The sequence below is a fragment of the Haemaphysalis longicornis genome, unplaced genomic scaffold (genome assembly GCF_048455015.1).
Source record: "Haemaphysalis longicornis isolate Haplotype H1 unplaced genomic scaffold, Haemaphysalis longicornis Haplotype H1 scaffold_5, whole genome shotgun sequence".
Classification (NCBI taxonomy): Eukaryota; Metazoa; Arthropoda; class Arachnida; order Ixodida; family Ixodidae; genus Haemaphysalis; species Haemaphysalis longicornis.
The window spans coordinates 158,373,751-158,391,782 of NW_027526385.1; the positions used below are offsets into that span (position 1 = coordinate 158,373,751).

At 43.3% G+C, this 18,032-nt stretch overlaps 1 pseudogene; it reads left to right on the forward strand.

Moving 5' to 3' along the window:
* Positions 1 to 9,670: 9,670 nt before the first annotated feature.
* On the forward strand, positions 9,671 to 16,254 carry LOC144139979 (uncharacterized; annotated as a pseudogene).
* Positions 16,255 to 18,032: the final 1,778 nt, after the last annotated feature.

Below are 18,032 nucleotides of genomic sequence, written 5' to 3' on the forward strand. Positions count from 1 at the left end.
GCGCACCTGGCTTTCTGCTGAACTAAAATTGTTTGTGTCGTTTGAAATCAGAAAAAATACACCGTAAACGGCATATATCAGCCAGTTCACCACTTTTTTTATTTTTAGGACTTCGCACAAACACTAAGGGGAACACAGCCAATGAGCGTTTTATAGCGGCTGTCATCAGTCGGCTTAACCTCATTCTTGTCTGATGCGGAGGGAGAAGTGTCACAGTCATTTTTCCCTGCGCACCGCACTTCACCTGGCCCATGCACATCTACCGCGTTGGTGTTTGTAATGTAATTTTAAACCGACCTCTTCAAGTATTGCCTAGACATAGAATCATTTGCAAGACCTCGTGAGAAGAACAACAGTCGTCTGTTAAGTCATCGTCTGAAAAAGTAGAATTGTCATCGTCTGCAGAAGAACCGTATGCAAGTTATCGTCTGCGGATAAATTTCCTACAAGGTATCACCTCGAGAAGAATCGTCTGCAAGTCAGCGTCTGCCGAAGGAGAATTGCCCGAAAACTCTGCTCCCAGGAGTTCATTTGCACTAGCTTAGAGCATTTCGTACGCGGAAAGCGTTCAAGACAAGGCACAGTGAACCGACATCGAACATCATATATGGCACAGAACTCGGCCGTAAAACCTGAAAATGAGTGGTGACATCCCGACTTGCCATCCTTTCCGATCGCCCCCTTCTGAATATGAAGGTGAGAAAAAACATTGGTTTAAACACCTCGTGTGAAAATGGGTGGACTGGGAAATCTGAGCAGTTCGCACAATGATGGCCGCCAAAAACAGAACACGATAGTTTGTGCTGCACATTTCTGCATACTTCCAAGGCTAGTAGGAAAATGACACTTGAGGGAATTAAAGCCTCGCCCTAACAGACAAACATGGGGTGCCTGCTTCGCAGTGGCTTTGACGAATCTAATATTACTGCTAAAAGTTCTTGTGAGCGGCGGCTTCGTGTTCTTTTTAATTAAACTGCCGCTGATAGTTATCCACGAGGCTCGCTGAGATGAAGCGGTATTTTGCTATTTAAACAGTCCAATGTTGTATGATTTGTTTGGGTGTTGATCCCTTAAAACATGTTACAGCTTTTTGGTTACCTAACCATTAATGAAAACGCCCGTGTATTGATCGGAAGCGGAAAAATTAAAATGGTTAACACCTACACTGCAAACTTATTAGGACATGCAAGTGAAACATGTCTTGCAGATGGAGTAACCTTAGGCACCTATTCCACTATCATTGTTTCATCGATTAATTTATATGAAGTGCTACAACGCATTAGCAAACAAGTTCGCTTTGCCACAAGATGTGTTTTGGTGTCTGATATTACACCGGACACGATTAAGACATTTGGTAGCATTGGTATGAAGCGTCGCTGTAAGATGATGGCAGGGACAACGCGCAGAGATAACTGCTGCGCAGATGGGCAAGAGCGCCATAACTGACCGACTCAATCAGTTTGACCCATTCAAACCGGCAGTACCGAACAGCACAGGCCATATCACGGGAATAAACCTCCCATGGATAAATTAACTTTTTCTACAAAGGGGTAACGCGTTGGGTGTACGAAAGTATTAATTAGTTGATGTCAAATGCCGCTTGTTTCCGGAGGCTTACGCGTATGCTTGGTCCTATTTTTCAGGAAACAAACTTCTTCCATACACCTTCTGGCCGAGGAATTGCACCAAAACCACGTACTGCAGCCAGCAGCAACTCACAGTTGTGCGTGAATTCTCAGACCTACATCAGCCCCTCCTGAGGCTGCGCTCAAAGCAAAGCCTTCATGAGGACCCACAATCTGTGGGCACTACAAGCAACTTTGTCTTCAGCGATACACTTCCAAAGTGACATCGAAATTGTGGTCGGACCCATTTTTCACACATCCAAAACTCTGCCTTGGGTCAACAGTGATCAAAATGGCCCTCGTTGATGCCCACCCTTCACTTGACCTCGTTCCTGGAAACCGAATTTGCGAAGCTTGTCAGCGGCAGTTATATAGCTCTCGAAAAATATCGACACCCTTGCCGGTGAGAGAACACCTCGACGCCATATGCTCGCAAGGTGAAGCTGAAGCTTCCAGTAATGAAACTGGAGACTAGGACTCAGAAGCAGCTGCTGGTAGCCGCGTTAAAAGAAAAAGACTGCAGCTCGAGTCACAGTTGCGCATGAAGAAAACTACGAAAACTTTCCGCGAAAAACCAACAAGAGTGATGCCTATATCCATGGTATTTTGCCCACCATGCATTCGGGACGCACATGAGGGAGGCGAACTTCTCAGTGGTTGTGTTATCATAATGAACGACCTGCAAAAGACGTTTTCAGATGAACAGAGGCGAAACAAAAAAGGTTAAGTATCTTACTTTGGACCCCCTTCATGGTCTCATGAAAGTACAATAGAATTCCTTGGGGCATCTGAACGAGAAGCTTAAGGGGCAATGAAAACCAAGGCTGGTAGTGGAATTGTAGGCACCCCGGAAAGAAACCATGGTCACCAAGTTAGTGAAGAAATCAAAGCGTCAATCACAGCATTCTAGGAGGATGATTCACTGTCGTACTACCTACCAAGCAAAAAGGATTCTTTGCAGGGCCACCAAAAGTGACTGTTGTTGATGAACCTCAAAGAGATATATGAAGAATGGAGGGGAATGTCCGATTTAAAATGTGAATTGGCAACATTCGCGTCTTTCCGTGCTCCACGCTCTGTTCTGGCTGGTGGAAGCAGCACACACACAGTGTGTGTCACCCTGAGTCACCAGAACTTTAAGTTATTGCTCCGATCTAGTGGCCTCAAGGCGACAACTGAAGAACTATTGTCTACTACAGTGTGCAAACTTGATAACAAGCACTGCATTTTCGACTAATACACTACTTGCCTAGGTACGGCTTACGCAGAGAGACTACTCCAGCGAAGTCTTGCAGACAGCTTCGAGAGCAAGGACAACATACATGCCCAGAAATGGATCAGTGGGTAGACTTGAGACTATGGGTTTAACGCCTGAAGAAATTTTGGCAAAGTTCATGGACATGTTGAACAAACTTAAGTCCATCATTTCTTTAGTAAGCAGCAAGCCAGCTACTTTCGATACATTAAGGCCAACTTAAGTCAAGACGAAGCCATGAGGGAGATGGATTTTGCTGAAAAGTACATCTCTATATTCCAGGACGCACCGCAGTCATACGACTGGGTCAACACGCAGGCCACAATCCACCTTGTACTTATGTATTTTTACAGCGAGGAAAGCAACCCTGCCGACGTTTTTGTGCGTTCTTTTGCTATTAGCTCTGACTGTTTGGAGCACGACAAAGTTGCAGTGCATACATTTTGCAGCGAAGTGCTTGCAATACAGAAACATGATCTGCCTACTATACAATTAATTTCATCAAAAGAACATTAACAACAAACAGAACTTCTTGAATCTTTGCTACCACGCGGAGGACCATCAACTCGCGTCACAACAGAATTTCTTTGCCACTTCACATGGCAATAGCGCATGCGACGACGTCGGCGTCACACCTAAACGTCTAGACAGCAAGAGCAAATCTCCAGAGACCTTTTCAAGATCAGATTTCCACCACAGAGGACCTGTATGTCTAGGCTAAAAAGAACATCAAAGGAATCACAGTAATCTGAATCCAAGTTATAAAGTACAAGAAACAAGGGCACCACTTGGTTCAACATTCGCTATGGCAATTCCAGTCAAAAGAACGAGACAATTTCATCACTCCAGACCAGCTACGCTTTCAACACTTCGTGTTGCCATTATGTCCTACTCAAGCTTAAAAAAATTACGTTAAAAAAAAAACGAGAATGAACTACTAGTCGGTGTTGTTTGACGCTGACTATTAAACTGGTGAAAAGTTGAACATCTGTGCATACAAAACGGAGGCAAAAGAAACATGTGGCAAGAAATTTTATTTTTGCAGTAAACGGTATCGTGAGGTGATGTGTGTAGGTCAGGTAGCTTACGGTGCGCAGGGGAAAATCACCGTGTGACTCTTCTTCCTCCGCATCAGACAAGAGTGAGGTTAAGCTCGGTGATAACAGCCGCTACAAAACGCTCACTTGCTATGTTCTCTTTAGTGTCTGTATGAATTCCCAAAAAGGAAAAACGGACGTGAACTGGCCGATGTATGCCACTTGCGGTGTATTTATTCTCATTTCGAACGACACAAACAACTCTCGTTTAGCAGACGGCCAGGTTTACATATGCCTGCCACAAAAACGCCAGCAGCACGTGCCCGTTTCGAGTTGGCGACACAGTCCCGCAGTGAACACAAGTGCGGCTGCTTGCGAACTTCAAATTTTTTTTTCGCCTTAAACAAAATTTACTAGAAAAAATTTTTCAAAATATAATATAATGTGATGATGCTTTAGTCAACGATTTTATGTATTTTTAACTCGAGGGCATCGGTTGTAGTTTTACGTCTGAATTTGGGCAAACAGTCATTTCTTGTCATTTTTGTAAGCACTTTTTTAAAAAATGTTGGTGTTTTATCAACCGAAATTATTTTTAAGATGCAGTTCAGGAACATATAAACGCACGACCGAAATATTACAGCTGAAGCTTCAGCTGTGCTCTTGCGAAACATTCGTGAGCACGGGCGCATGTCTTGCCTTTTTACTTAGATTACACACCACCGAAAATCCTCACCCCACTTCAATTATGGTCCCACATCAAGAAACAATGAAAGCAGAATGTTTGGAAATGATATTTGGCATTCTAAATGGTTTATGTATTTATTTAAAATTTACTATCTATTATCTTAACTATTATCTATTATCGATTTATAATTACGAGTGATTGAGAAAACTTTCAGTAGTGCTCACGCGGTCGAAATATTGTTTTCGACGACAATACTCCCACCCCTAATCAGAAACTAGCACAATTTTTTTAATGAAATTGCCGACGGTCGATTTTTGGGCTGTGACGTTTTGCGTTGAATTACCCAACATACTGATGAAAAAATACTGAAAAGTTCACATTTTTGTGTATTGTGCTTCTGGATTGGGCGCACAATTTTCTGCTGTTTCTTCCGAACGCATAGCACCTTGTCGAATACGAATCCTGATGCTTCTCTAATTGCGAATGTTCCGGGTGACAACAGTGTACAGATGAAGACACCAGATCTTTACTATGGCATGAAAAAATTTACTTGCACCGCCAAAACCTAAACACCAATGGTCTTGGTTCCCCTTACAAGGATGCCGTGACTAACAATTTTGTGCCACTGGCTGGCTTCAGGAACCCAGGAAAGACAGCCAGCGAAAACCGACCGCAAGGGTGGTTTATCTGGAGGTGAAAAGGCCACGCAATTCGCTGCGATGGGGCGGCAACTGGTGCACTATTGCACGTTGCCACACATAATGTGAGATGCCTATGGAACATGATAAGTCGATAACAACTTTTTCTCCCCTCTAAACGGATAGACGTGAGCATTACGGCCACTCAGAAGAGAAAGATTTGAAGTGAGGAGCACATTCCGGCTGCAATAAAGCACTTTTTAGAAAATAATTGCGCTCAAGATACTTGCACTCTACAGGCTTGCCTTGGCGATGTTGTCGGATAATTACCCCAAAACTGCCTTTTCCTGTCACTCCTGAGCTATAATTGATTCGGGCAATTCAGTTCATGGGACCTTGTTATGGTAAGAGCGGCATGTCGCACCATATGCCGCTACGCACCAGTGAATTTCCGGAAATGTAACACGTACTTTATGCCGCAAGAAAATTTCATTGCCACGCTATGAAAAGTCCTCCACATGAGGGATTTTAACTGTGTATGTGTTTAGCATGATCGCCCTATTTAATTCAGTGCTCAAGTATGGTCTTGGGGATGTCGGCCAGGAAACGTCAGTACACTTCAAACGCCCACTTTGACTGCATACACGCCTCCGCACGAGATATTCCTAACGTTTCTGACTATAATGAACGCGGCATTGTTTTTCACTGAGCACAGTACAGTATCTGCTAACTTTAGGAGATCGTGGTGTGCTGCCGCAATAGCATTCGTGGAAACTTAATGCCACTTTATGGCTCTTGAAATCTCTTGTAAAAGCGTATCACATTGCTTGCAAGGTATTCTTCAGACATGCAGCCTCTGTATATATCAAGAATGGAATCTATTCAAGCAATATCTCAGGAATGCCGCAATAAAGTGTCCTTTCGCCTCTCGTTTTTGAAATGTTTTCGTGCTTAATGTAGTTGAATTTCATGGACAAGCCTATACCCAAGCGACCACGCACCCAACACACAGTTAGTAAAGATTCGAGGCATATTCAGAGATAATGGTCTTAATAACAAACTTCATAATGTGGTTTTTAGATGGCTTTGCGGATGAAAATGCGCGAACCACACTCAAGAAAACCTGTATAAATTTCAGACTTTAGGACATTATGTTCAACGTATAACTTGCAGCTAGAAAAAGGGCATACGCCTCCATTGTAAAGATACTGGTGTTTATGTTCATGGTTCTACTTGCAGTACAATTACGACCGTGCGCAGCACAGGACACGGTGGAGGCGATTTTGGACACGCAACTGCAAAATTTTGCACACAGATATTCTCCCTTTAAAAACAAGCAGTGGTGCAGAATTGCACTTCCCTGCACACGATTGTTTTTCAATTGTTACGAAGGAAAAGTGACACAGCGCAGGGCGGAGCTGCAATGGTGCAAAAACGGGGTACAAGAAGTTTTTCAGTGTTTGAAAAAGACAGCCAGTTCAGGCACTTGCTCTTTGACTCTGTGTGAAAAAGGTGCACAAATGAATGGGCGATGTAAGAACAGCTGTGATGTGGATGTGTCATTTAAAAAAAGGCTTACAGGGATGGCTATCTATTAATGAAATTTTAAAGGCGTATATCAACTCAATACAAGTTCGCTTGTACGCTAAGAACCATTTGTCACACTCTGCGTAAAGACTGTGCCTGAGCCAGGTGCGGAAAGCACTGCAAGGCGAAGCGAAGGCGAAGCCCCAAATCCAGCACTGCGTGGAGGTTTGGGTAGAGTAAAACTATGAATTGCAATTTTTGCGTCGTTACAGCCAAGGCTTACAGCATGCTTCTTGTTATGATTAAGATACCTCAAAGTCAAACATCACACTCCACTATTTCTAGATTCCCTAAGTGTTGCGCTGGCATTGTCATCTCCAAAGCCTTTCAAGAACAATGTTCTCAATCTTGTCCTCAATGGCGTTATGTCTGTATATGTCAAAAACGTGACGTCGTCTTAGCTGGGTCACACGTCGTTCTGGGACCGCCGGTAATTAGGCGGCAGATCAAATGACCGCTGCCGCTACACTTACTTGTACACAGCACATACCAACAGTACCCTACAGAGACCTCAAGCCACACATCCCAAAACACCTTTGCAATTCATGGCAAGCAGACTGAAATACACAGACAACAAATTACACTTAGCAAAGCCACACTTAGGACCATATACCCCCGACAAATACAATAGACACACGGAAGTTGCCTTATCAAGGTTGCAGATAGGCCACAAACATGTAAGACACTGCCACCTGCTCACTGGATCGCCACGATCCCTGTGCAGCTGGTGTGTAGAGGGCCTATCCGTGATCCACTTGCTCATTCAAAGCAAGACATTTGACACAACACGACGCAAACACTTCACAAATTTCTACAGACAACACATTCCACAAAACATGTCATGCGTTTTAGGAGATTGTCCTATGTTTTCTACCAAACGCATTCTTGAGTTTCTCATGGACGGGAATTTTTTACATCCCATTTCTTACAACGCATCTTGTCAACCTGGCCCTGCACACCCGTCATAATTCTTGCCTTTTATTTCTCTTAACCTTTTACTGGAATGTTTTAAATACAGTCATTTCACTCTTATGAAATATCTTTGCCTTGGCGCTCTTTGCCCTTAGTCGGCCTTGCACCATAAAATTCAAAACACCATCATCATTCATGAACCGGACGCGATCACTCCGGCATCAAGTGTAGCGGACATTGCATCAAGTGTAGCGGACATTGCCATTGTTACAGAGACACTTCCGGAACATGTTTGTGATAGAATACCCGTGAAGGAGAATAGACACGCACCCTATGCTGCAAACGAGAAGAAGCACCGAAGACCAAAAGATGGCCGCTGATGGAGAGAAAGAGAGAGAGAGAGAGAGAGAAGGCTCTTTATTGAAAAAGCAGAGAATTTTTCCGGCGTTTGTGATCACCTACATGCTTCTCTGCTAGGGGTCGGGGATGTAGGGAGAACAGGCCCTAGAGAGGAGTGGGCAGAAAAGAAAAAAAAGAGAGAAAAAAAAAACAAAGAAGCAAAAAAAGAACACTGGCGTGGTTTGGCGGGCTTGGCGGACTATTTTTTAGATTGTGTTACAGAATTTACAATTTTGAAATGTGGCCAATGTCCTCCAAATATGAAAAAAAACTTTTTAGGGCCTGACGCTGCTTGGAGGGGCTAGTCCATGGTCCTAAGATGGTCTTCAAAGTTACCGGCCCCTGATCTAGGCGTTCAATATCTTCAAAAAACGGGATCTTGGTGCCAAGTAGGCCACACATTCTAATAAGATATGTTCGACGGTTTCTATGGAAGAACAGTTATCGCAGTACGGGTTGGTCGTCAGTCCGAGGCGAAAGAGGTAACTGTTGGTGTAGGCCGAGTTCAGTCGTAGGCGATGATATAATGTCTCCAGCCTACGAGGGAGCTCTCTAGGAAGTTTTGATGTCAAATCAGGGTCAATCGCGTGCAAAAATACTTCATTATTGGGTTCGTTGCTGCGCCATAGCCGGTTTCTTTCACTTACTGCAAAGCGATGGGCAATGGTGGAAGCGTCTGTTTTTGTAAAGTACACTTTGCGGTATTTCCGGTGGTTAAGGCCCATACGGGCCGCTTCATCGGCTTTTTGGTTTCCAATAATACCACTGTGGCCAGGTATCCATTGCCATTTTATAGTGTGTCCAGCAATGCAAGCGAGGTGGTGAAGGTAGGAGATATCGGCGGCTGCGGTATGGTGAGGGGAAGACCTGCTCCTCCTTGACAGAATTTGCAGAGCTGCCTTGGAGTCTGTAAAGATGCTCCACTGACGCGGCTGGTGGCGTAAGACGTAAACGATCGCTTCTTTAAGGGCATATAGCTCAGCCGCTGTAGATGATGTTGGTCGCTCCAGACGAAATGAAAACATTTCACCCGTAAGCGGCACGTACATTCCAGATGAAGAGCTTTGCGGGGATGACGATCCATCCGTAAATATGTGTGCTCTAGCCGAATGCATTTTATACATGTATTCTAGCACAATATGTAGTATTTCAGTATGGGACATTGTCTTCTAGGTGCGGCACCAGCAGAAGGATGGAACTTCGCTGTTTTTCTGTCCCGTGACTGGAGCGATCCTAACATTTTGGGGCTGTACTACATACCAGCATAAAGGAACGTTGTTGTTGCACTTTCTACGTATTACCAGGTTACTTATTAACTCCGCAGTTTTTCATATGCAGGGGAGCTAAATGTTCCAGTTTGAGATGGCGAAAGTTCGAGGGCAACCCGGAGTGGAAAACGGCAACCGCGCCTTCCTGCCTCTCACCGCTGAAAATGGGTCTTTCTTACGAGCACATGTATGCTACAATATACGGTGCTCCAAAGGCCGCTTTTACCACCGTAAGTTTGCTTCAGCGAAAGAGACGCATGCATGAATTCACGCCGTCGTCGCAAATCGTGCTGTGCTGAGCGGTGTAGAAATTCTGCACGCCACGCCGGCATAACAATTTTTAGGATCCCGGCCGACGAAAGGTACGACGTGCATGCTGCTCGTTTTTATTTTCTACGCTTCCGCGACATAGGAGGATGCGGTTGCTGCAGTACCTAATTTAATTGAGCATACACGCGCAATAGTTATTAATTACATTCATATTGTCCGTTTTGCGCCTTGAGGTACACATGACATGCACGTAAGAGCATATGGCAGTTAATCCAATGACTACATTAGCTACACACGTTGTTTATACGTGCATTTCTAATTTAATGTGTTTCGATTGTGTGTTCTGCATTTTGGCTCAGGTGAATGCACGGTATGCAGCAAAATATTATTGTAGCAACGTATAAATTGCTACTACAACAGCGTGAGCTTATCGAGAGTCTTTTTAGTGCTTTTTAATTACCTGCGCTGTGTTTATTTCCGTGGCATGCGCTATTGTTGCTGTTATTACTGCATCAGCAGGATCAGCCTATTAATGCTTAAACCTGGAGTAAGGCATCTCACATGGACTTTTGGCTCAAAGGGAGGGTCCATGGGTTCACAGCTTGTGTGGTTAGCACTATGCTAATTCAGTAGCCACTACATAAATTATTTACGCATCTCAGTTTACACGGGCCCTATTGTTTCGCCTTTTGCTTCACGTAAATCTACGGCATATAGCAGGAGGAATTTGTAGCAGTGAATAGACAAACTACGCAATAACTGTGTATGTTTGTAATAATAATCAGAATTATAATAATTCGAATACTTATAATTTATAATTTACGCCTAAATTTCACGCCTTCATTTTCAGCTTTAAGTAGAATGACAATATATTCGAAAGAATGCAGTTACCACTATAGGGCGGTAAATAATTGGGCAGTGTTGGCAAACGTGTCCCAATAATTAATTACAGGTGTACTGTAGGGTGCGAGAAATGCATGACGATTACGCAGTGCGGGATAGTATATATGCATGAATAAGTGTTTAGAAATCCTGGTGTGGGATGGCTGCTTTTGTCTTTACAAATATATATAGGGTTACGAGGAAAGGTGGGTCGTTGCCATAAAACATTATGATCACACACATAGAATTATGTATCCGTGTCTCTGAATAATAAAACCGGGTTTTATTTAAACGACTGATGTTCATGCTTCACGATTGATGTTGTCACAAGTCGTCCTTGTAGGACAACTTGAATTAAGAAATACAGAGTGGAAATATATCAAATAACGTTTATTTCGAACACAGGTGCACGTTTTTACTCAAAAATGTCTTGTGTGTCCCAGAAAAAAGAAAAAGCTAGCACCAATTATAACCAAATAACTACACACGTAAGTGTTGATGTTCCACATCTGACGTTTGCCTCCAGTATGCGACAAGGCAGGACATGGCTCATTTACCGCATCGTCAGACCTACAGCAGCTACCGGCTGTGCTCTGCCCATTTCGCCATCAGAGATTACGCGGACGCTGGACAGACAAGGCTTCTAAAATGTGCTGTGCAACAGTTTCCATCTTTGGCGATGGGATTACTGTAAATTGAACATACTGTAAATTGAACATACAACAGCACAAATTTCATACCTGCAACATGTTTACACAAATGTGCTTAATACACAATGTTTCCCTGTCCAAGTTATCATGGCGCAGTATTATGGAGATTCTCCGGGAGATTACACCAACAATACCAACCCATGGTGCACAGAGCAGCCACGAATTCACCGGCATAATTTTGCTGCTAAATATAACTAGCTAGGTAAAAAATTAACCTTAACCTTAAATAGTACATCACTAAACACTGACAATATGTGAAGTCATTTTTCTTTTATACAACGTTTATGCCTTTTTAAATACCATGAGCCACCTTTAAGCGGCATAACAGTTTTTTGCATGGATGCTGGAAGTGTTATAAAGGAAATTCATTTTAATTCTTAGATGTGACGCGTAATACCACTTTTAAGTACGTCACTCTAAAATCTCTGCTATTTTACACTCTTTTCACAAGCTCCTCTCGGCCCGCGAATACCGCCGGCCGCCTACGATGTCCGCCTACAACGCCAACGCAATTCAGGATGAACCGTCATGTACACAAATTTTCTCTGATCTTTAAAAAAGATGACTTAAATAGGTAATGCGTGTATTAATGTAGTCTCATTTAGCACCTCCACAGTTCATTTTAAGCCTACCAGAGCCCTTGAGCGAAGAAGTATGAATTGCTTAACCTTAAATAAGTACATCCCTAAGAACTGACAACATGTGAACGGTGGGTTTTGCTTTATACGAAGTTTGTCTTTTCAAATGTCATGAGCCACCTTCATGGCGCAGAACAGAAACACCCAAAGTGGTAGGGAGGAAATTATAATTGTTCAATGTGGCTCTTATTGCCAGATGTACGCATGTTAAGCTAAAATGTGCGCTACGTTACAAAGTTTTCACAGGCTCCCCTATGCGCGCGAAAGAGAGTAGGATGCCCGCTGACAGCGCCGATGAACAAGTTCAACAGGCTAAACCCTTATCTGTGCAAATTATTTTACTTTCTAAGCTCTTTAAAACCATTCCACATAAATTATTGCCGTGCAGTTAACGTTTTATGCCACGACGCATTTAACAGATCTTAACATGCACTATGATGGGTGCTGCGCAAGTTTGTTGATTGCTAGAAGACAAAAACCATCAGAGCGTTGAACTACCTAAAGGCTAGATAAGGCGAGCGCTTGTCTGATCCCGTTCTTGCTTGTTTGTCTGCTAAACGGTGTTAGTGTCTTTGAAGAAAAGTCTATGAATTGGTTATTTTCTCCTAAACATTACCATTTTTAATGCATAATCAATAGTGTTTGTTAAGAAGTAGCATGCTAATGATTACTGATAATTGGCGCTTGTTGTTTTCCATCATAAAACGTTCTCTATTACAAATGCATTATGGGTTTATATAGGCCATTAATAAGCCTAATAACAAGCAATGTGCTGATTGGAGGCCTCTTCCCAATGCCTCAAGTTTAAATTCGTTATTTTTTCTCAAGCATACCATTTTTATAACATAATAGGTAATGTTGGTTAAGAATTAGTATACTAATGATTACTAATACATATTCGGCACTTCTTGTTTTCCCTTATGAAGATTTCTGTATTACATCCGCCGTAAGTGTTTATATAGGCCATTAATAACCTTAATACCCAGCAATGTTCTGATCCCAATGCCTCAAGTTCGAATAAGGGAAGGATCGAGAACTAAATATAAACAAGTGAATACTTCTATCCCAGACACATCAAATGCCTAATTCTAAAAGCGGCATGAAGTTTTACTACGTTTAAAAATAACCGTCGCAATTCAAGAAATTACGGTATAATTGAGCTTTTATTTATCATTCTTTCAGGTTCCATGCCAGCACGTCGAAAACACAAGGCTTCTAGGTGCTCGCCCAGGACAGCCAAAAAAATCGACAACCTGCAGACGACAAACGCAAGGCTTCGGAAGGCACTGCCAAGAACTGGCAAGAAAAAAATTACAAAGACTTCCAATTCAGACGCGTTGAATGCTGCGAGGCCCTATGTCAGCAAGTAATTATTTAGATTGCTTGTGGTGCAAGTCAAAAGTAATCATGTGAAACGAACAGCAAGAAGGTGGTCACCCGAGTACTGCCAGTTCGCTTTAAACTTGTACTTTGATGGTGCCAAAGCGTACACACATTTGTCAACACTGCTTGACATACCAACTGTGAGGTCGCTAAACCAGTGGTTGTCAAATATTTCAAAGACTCCCGGAGTCATTCCAACCATTATTGAAGGCTTCGAACAAGCTACCCTGGATTGGCCTTTGACGGATCGTGCGTGCAAATTAATATCTGACAACATGTCTTTGCAGGAAAACCTTCAGTACGATACCAAGCATGACATTGTGATGGGATTCTCAGATAACGGTACGCAAAGAACACTGGCCGTAACAAATTCAGCTGTGCTGATAGCTGTGGCAGTCATTGCAGAAACGTAGATTCAGCCTGTTGCTTACACAGTATCAAGGACCAAGACACCCGCAGATAATCTTCATGATTTAATCATAACGTTAATCAAGCAGCTTCAATGAGTCGAGTTGTTTGTGAAGGCGCTCATCTGTGACCAGGGTGGGGCTACACTACAGTGGCAAATAAGCTAGGAGTGACGTCTGACGAGCCGTTTCTATGCTTGAAGGTCGTAAGATTTATTCCTTATATGACACGCCACACTTACTAAAATGCACGGGGAATAATCTCCGCGCACCTCACAAGCTCCATGTTGGGCAAAAAATTGTTGATTTGGCTTCCATTACGCAACTATACGAAAGCTCGCACCCTCTCAAACTGAAATTGACAAAAAAAACTAACAGGCAACTACATCTACCGGAAGCCTTTACATGAAAGTTAAATATGCCTTTACATGAAAGTTAAATAAGGCCACCTTAAAGGCTATCGTTTTCTTCTGGGACGACGTCTTTCAAGATTTTGATTTTCGTGTTCTGTTGAGTCGCTGGCTGCAGCAGGAACACTGCACAATCTTTTCGGGCTGCTTATTATAAAGCATGCCTGCAATGACAACACAAACGTGCTTCAGTTTACATCAGGTTTGAAACACATTTCTCTTGGCAAACCGAGCGACCTCCTTCACTTGCTTCAAAGTGTGATGCAGCATCAACAGTTGATATACTTCCTCATGAGGAACAGCCATCTAGCCATGATATAGTACAGGGTAACGTTTTCTACTATGTTGGGGATATCTTGTGCGGCAATTTTTGTTGAAGAGGCCTCCACACTGTGTGTGCAGCGCCATTTTTAAGAATGACGACCGCCAGCTTAGTGCCTCACACCAATATTTTTCCTTTGTTGACGGCAAACAACATCTCACATTTACTTGGAAATACAACGCTGCCTTCTGACCATTGCTTTGAAGATATAAGGTCATGGAAGCTTGCTTTTTGGAATATATCGGTTTTGTGGCGAACCCGCCATAGGTGAACCGAGTTTTGGAAGGCATTTTGTACAGTTATATGAAAAGGCAAGAATCCTGCATTGAAGAGTGCAAGAAAGTCTTTGTGCACGTCTTTGCAAGGATTCGCCTGTTGTGGCGCATTTTCTTTATTAATATCTCCTTTGCGAAGCAACGCACCAGAAAATCTGCTGCTGCACGGAAGATGTGGAAATTTTTGCAATGGTTTGTATTTCGTTTGTATTATGTGAAGTCACTCTTTTTTACCTCTGGACTTGGCATGCATGTGCGCACAAATTATTTGCTTCCATTTTGTTTTGTCATTAAACAATGCATGTATGTCACGCTGAACAACGCATAAACCCTTTGTGTTATTTTATTAAAGCGCTTTGTACTGGCGTCAATATTTTGCAAATTTTTGCTGAAGTTTTTATCGAAAAATTTGAGGCTGAAAAGAAAATGTGACAGTGTCCAACTCAGGTCCGTTAAGATTTTTCTATTCACTTCCTAGAGCTCTTTCACGTCTTAAGAGTGCGGAGATGCCGCTATGTCTTGTCGCACTCACGGAATGATTTTATATAGGGGTAAGTGCTGTGAACTTGTGTATAGGTAATAGTGTTTTTCTTTTGTAAAAAGCCTTCGTAGAGACTGTATATGCACTGGATTGATACCTAGTTATTAGCATGCGGGCATTTTCCATGCAATTTTGCATGCGACTAAAATCGTAAACTGTTCATGTTGTATTTTTTCTGTACAAAGGTACGTTTAGGCAATAAAACATTTACAAAATTCTCCTCTTTTTTCTTCTCTAGTCTGTGTGTACAAGTACCGCAAAACAAAGTCCTACTTACAATAGGTGGTGCAAAAGTAAGTGGATGCGCAAAAGTTCATCAGTTAGAATGCAACAATTGGCCTTTTGATCATATGGCGGGTTACACAACCGGAAGAAGGTCGCGCGCTCGCGAAGTGAATATCTTCCGCTCGCTCCATTTACCTTGCATGAGTATCCCAATTGAATTTTGCACTGAATCGCCGCACTCTCCACTCGGCTTCTGAGTCCCCATCAAGATGCCGTCCTCTAGAGCATACCTGCGACTTGTCGCTATGTTGTTAGTACCGCCCCCAAACATCATTGGTTCATCTGGCGCTGCAAGCGAATATCGCGACCTGTGTATGTTATAGTACGTTTCCCTCCCCTGGCACCAGGCAGAAGCAAAGAGACAGCTAGACAAAGCTTGGTCCGAGACACAAGGAGGATGAAACGGGGCGTAAAACTGTGGTACAACAATGTAACACGCATGGTCTACGTATCACATCAAAGAAAGATCATCGCCAGCCACCGTCACGGCTTTCGCCGTCGTTGCGCAGGCTCTGAGTGTCGTCGCCAGCACTGCTTTGGCTTGTTATACGGCGTGCCTAAAGGCGCGTGACAGGGTGCGAGGCGGAGCCGAGCCCTTCGCTGACCCGACGGAGCTCTTCTCCGGCGTCGCGATGCCCGCGCGCAACGCGGCGGCCACGACTGCACAGCACCCTTACGACGGCGACGTCGGTGAACCGCGTCCACGCCTGCCACCACCGTGAGCTCGTTCTCTCTTTTCGGGACGTTCTCGGGACGTTCGCGGACCTTCTAGCTTTAGACATTGTAGTGGACCGCTTGGGTTCTTTCTTTCGCCCTAACCTTTCATAATGACCGTGGTGTGTAATATTTCGCTGTTTATACACATCTGTGTTCTGCAACATCGTGATCCCTTGCACAATCATTTCAATGTTACTAAAAATACCGCCGTGTTCTACTCATTCCACAACTTAGATTCTCTGACAGCTGGCGTGCTCGTCGTTTGCTTAACTATGAGCGTGAATCACTACTTCCAAAAGAAGTAGCGTATTGACTCGATTCTAAGCACCCCCTTTCACCACGACCCCGATTCCCAAAGTTCGGAAGGTGCTTAGATGTAACAAAAAAAACCTAAATTACATCCCTCCCGCCACTTTTTCTTGTGGCTATATCTCGACGAGACGGCCGCAAAGAATAATATTTTATTTTCGAAACATTCAAAAGAAAGATAGGTACAGGCAGTGAATCAACCGCCTACATCTCATACTCAGTCACCATCACTGGCAGTCGACGCCGTTGTGCCGCCGCTCTCAGTATACCCCAGCAGGTCGTCTTCTGTTCCATTGCACTGGTTTGTAGTTGTAAACCTCATAAATGACTTCCACACAACGTCAACTCGGGCCGGCTTCCACGCGCCTAAAATCTACATTTCGATGGTTGCTTAGAAACGAGGGTACTTAGATTCACAAACTTTTTTCCCAATTTTGTCCCCGAAATTAAGGAAGGGTGCATAGAATCGGGGGGGGGGGTTAGAATAAAGTAAATGTGGTAAATAAAATTGATTATAAAGGCATCAGGTACACTTCGGCAGCTAAAAGTGTCATTGCTTTCTACGATAATTATAGCAGATTATTTGGTGGGTCAAACGTCCTAATCCGGGGCTATCTCGTTCTCTCATTGACTTGCTTCCTAAGCTAGTAAACGATGACTTCGCCAAAGGTTCAAGGCCAATGACACTTCAAGAAGTTAATGCCGCCACCTTTGACATTAAGGCTTGCAAGAACCCTCGGCCCAATCGCCTCAGTGGCGATTTGTATGAAAGTTTTTCCAAATGTATCTCCAGTTCCGTTATACATATACACAATAGCATACGGCCATAACGTCGTGCCGCCAAACTTTTACTAAATATTCAGTGTTAATTTAAAACTCACGAGATGACGAAAAGCTCAAACACCCTCGCCTAATGAAAGCCCTTTTTGGGAGCAGATTGTGTTCGTTTGGAGAACTTCTGAAGCGAAGCGAGCCACCCGAGTGGCAGCATTTTTTTGACGCGTATGCCCGCTGCACTTAGTTCTGGCGGTTTCGCAGTTTTGGCCCCATTGATGTTCTTTTTTATGACTGTTAACGTTTCTACTGTATATCATTCGCAAGTCTGCAATGTATTAATACAAGTGCGTAGATTATATGGTGGAAGCGCACAGGGCTGCTGCTGTAGAAACCAGAGTTCAAGTCACTTCGGATCACGCGTGTTTTTTTATTATTCAGTGATTACAGTGCCCGCCATTTCCTTGCCCGATCAACACCCACAATGGTTTTTCGCAGAATCAGACGCTTAAGGCTTTAACCCAAATCACTTAGTGCACCTCAAGAACAAAGAGAAGTAGCACACACGTACACGCTTTGGCAGAAAAAACGGCTAATTTTAGAGGAGTCTTAAATGTGTCAACTGAGAGTGCCAAATAGTAGAAAGTCACCATCGATCGAATATTTCAACGAACGAGGTTGTTCATGAATGGTTTTCTTC